Source organism: Pseudophryne corroboree, chromosome 8 (genome assembly GCF_028390025.1).
Source record: "Pseudophryne corroboree isolate aPseCor3 chromosome 8, aPseCor3.hap2, whole genome shotgun sequence".
Lineage (NCBI taxonomy): Eukaryota > Metazoa > Chordata > Amphibia > Anura > Myobatrachidae > Pseudophryne > Pseudophryne corroboree.
Genome location: NC_086451.1, coordinates 191,077,668 through 191,081,131, shown reverse-complemented (window position 1 = coordinate 191,081,131; position 3,464 = coordinate 191,077,668). Strand labels below are relative to the sequence as shown.

General features: G+C 38.4%; 1 pseudogene; it reads left to right on the top strand.

Moving 5' to 3' along the window:
* Window positions 1-828: 828 nt before the first annotated feature.
* Window positions 829-947, top strand: LOC134953792 (5S ribosomal RNA; annotated as a pseudogene).
* Window positions 948-3,464: the final 2,517 nt, after the last annotated feature.

Here is a 3,464-nt window from a genome sequence, read left to right as displayed (position 1 = left end):
AGCACTTAAATAAGTATAACAAATATAATGGTCAAAAATTAATAACACCTAAACTAGGCGTTAGTTTCCAATAGGTTCACTCAATGCTAGGTGAGTGCTAATGAATAAAGGTCTCTAGATAATCACCCCTATGATACGTACTAGGTACGAGATAATTCAAGCGGTACTGCTAGGTTTTGTAAGTAGGAGTTGCTATCCGTGTCAGAGAGCCACAGGATAGTAATGCTTACAGTTTCACCAGAGATCAGGGTAAGCCGAGAGAGCAAGGCAGATAAATGAAGCTAAATGCCAGGATACGGTAGTGTCGACGGGACCCCTGTTCCTAAATGCGGAAGACGCGTTTCGCCCTAGGGCTTGTTCACTTCCGGGTTCCGTCACAGATATATGTTGGTATAGTTTCTATAAATCAGTCACCTCAGTGCTTAACCCTATAGATCCCAGACCTTACCCTCAGTTTTGAAATAGACCGTATCACCAGAGTGACTACGCATTTATCTGTTTCAATCAGCATCTCCTATCATGCACTATCTGTCGGGATATACTGTAATATACCTGTGATAGTGTTTTTCTGACTGTATTTTTATTAATTTCAAATTGTCTATAGATCATGATTCTCATTAACTTCAACTGTCTATAGATCACTATCCTTCGTGGACTCTCATTTACGATTCCTGGTACATTGCACCACATGAGTGGGAATATTGGATCAGGTCTAACGTGGAAAGCAGATCCACCTTTTTACTCCATCTTTCCTCAATCCTCTTCCTGTCGGCTCTGATTTTCAATATTCTTAAATAGGTGCACTCTCATTGATGTTCACATAAAATTCTCTACTACCATACCACGCTGCCAACGCCCGATCTCGTCTGATCTTGGAAGCTAAACAGCGTTGGGCCAAGTCAGTACCAGGAAGGGGGACCACCTGCGAATACCTGGTGTTGTAGAGTGGGATTTTTTCCTCACCTATGTGGTAGCAACACCAACAGCAGTATCACCACTTGTTTTCTTTACTCTGCAATCTCCAGACCTTTGGTCACGGGCACCATCTACGTGAGGTGCCATATTTACCTCTACCGTTATTACTGTCTCAAATCCAGATAGGAGCATGTCCATCTTTCTTGTATTATACTCAGAGGAATGACTTCTGATCATTTCTCTAATTCTACTTAAGCCAAGAGAGCATAGTTATTATCATTATTTTTGTGTCTTGACTACCCTGTGGTTCCATCAATACAGCAAGTCTGTACTGGTCAAGTGGGAATGGGGGTATGACCAACTAATGTCTACCGCCCTTCCACACACTTTTAATCATTAAGAGACCAGAACATTTTTTATCTCACTAAGATGCTCGGTATATTGCATTCTTAAAGGATAGATCTCCGGTAACAACCTCGTTTGTAATATTAGTCAATAAAAGTTATGTTTTAACCATTTATCTCAATTACCTTATCAAATTTACTTCTTTTCTATAAGAGTGCGCCCACACAAGAGCCTTCTGTCCTCTCCCCTTTGTATAAAAATATATATATATATAACAAATGAAAATAGGCGCCTCCTAGTGTAATATTGTCAAATCTTAGGTACTCTTCACCAAAAGCCACACTCTAGTGAATTGAAGGAGTACCGTATACCTTATTAGGTGGAATTCCAACCACCTGATGATAAGTTGTGTATCACTCTGTCACGAATCTGTTATCTCCCTTGGTATCAGTATCGTCTAGGCAGGAAATAACTTGGTGGTGTTCTGACATATGACCAGTCTCGTGCGTAAAAGATAAAAAGCAGGAGCACCAATAGTGTAATACGTTTAAAAACACATTTATTGAAACAAAATTCCTAGGTATGTAGTTGCCCGTACCATATGAAATGATAAAATCAGCTTATCTGTAAAATGTAGTCTCAGTCCACAGGATAAACTTCACTCAACGCGTTTCGTCCGATGCATGTAGCTGGACTTCCTCAGGAGTGTAGTGGACTGTGTCCACTGTGCATGTATTTATACCCTGTTAATTAGTCCTAATAATGGGCTGGACCAGAACCTTCATGTTACAGGAAGTGACATCACTTCCTGTCGGGAGCGACATCACTTCCGGACGGAATTAAAATAATACGTGTATAGGAATAAATTGAAAGGGAATAGATAAATGTATTCGAATAGACATTAGGTATCCCATGGCGCTAGTGACCCACGCCGCACTACTCTGTAGCCATCAGTGTGGGCGATCATTTCCCCCGGCCTGCCGCGACCGCCGGAAGTCATGGCCGGGCCATACGTCACTTCCGCCCCCACTGCTCCCGACTTCAGAGCGCCCATGGTGCATGCGCTGGTTCGGCCGGTCACAGTGCCGCCTTACCTCGCCGCGCCCAGACACTCCCCCGGAAACAGGATAGCTCAGGATGTGTCAGCACAGGAACAGCGCCATGTTTTTGGAGACCAACGAAACATGTTAGAAACACTAATAGGATTAGACAAAAAATAGCAGTGCTAATTTGACAGTAGTCACCGTAATTGTTTAAGTAAAGAGATGCCCAAGTTCAATTATATACTGTAAACATAGATACTCATTATTGTGCAAAATAACACATGAAAACTATTAATTAAAACAAGCTGAAAATTTGCTATGCAGTAACCTCAGTAAACATTAAACAAGACAATATTGTTGTGTAAATGCATTGATCCTGAAATATGTGTACTCGCATAGTTCTTAGCTTGGTTTTTCATAGATTAATGGAGGTAATGTGTCAAGATTATAAATATTATAATAGAGTGAAATATAAAAATATGTAGTAATGTAGAAAGGAAGCATAATTAGTTAGTGAGACAATACATAATATATATAGGTTAGTGAAGGTAAAAATATGAGTGGATGTATAAACATTCAGGCAGAGTAAGAATTGATCACAACTAAAAAGCCAGGCACATAAAAATACATATATGTTTATTTTATATATTCATATAATTTTATATGTATTTTTATGTGCCTGGCTTTTTAGTTGTGATCAATTCTTACTCTGCCTGAATGTTTATACATCCACTCATATTTTTACCTTCACTAACCTATATATATTATGTATTGTCTCACTAACTAATTATGCTTCCTTTCTACATTATTACATATTTTTATATTTCACTCTATTATAATATTTATAATCTTGACACATTACCTCCATTAATCTATGAAAAACCAAGCTAAGAACTATGCGAGTACACATATTTCAGGATCAATGCATTTACACAACAATATTGTCTTGTTTAATGTTTACTGAGGTTACTGCATAGCAAATTTTCAGCTTGTTTTAATTAATAGTTTTCATGTGTTATTTTGCACAATAATGAGTATCTATGTTTACAGTATATAATTGAACTTGGGCATCTCTTTACTTAAACAATTACGGTGACTACTGTCAAATTAGCACTACTCTTTTTTGCCCAATCCTATTAGTGTTTCTAACATGTTTTGTTG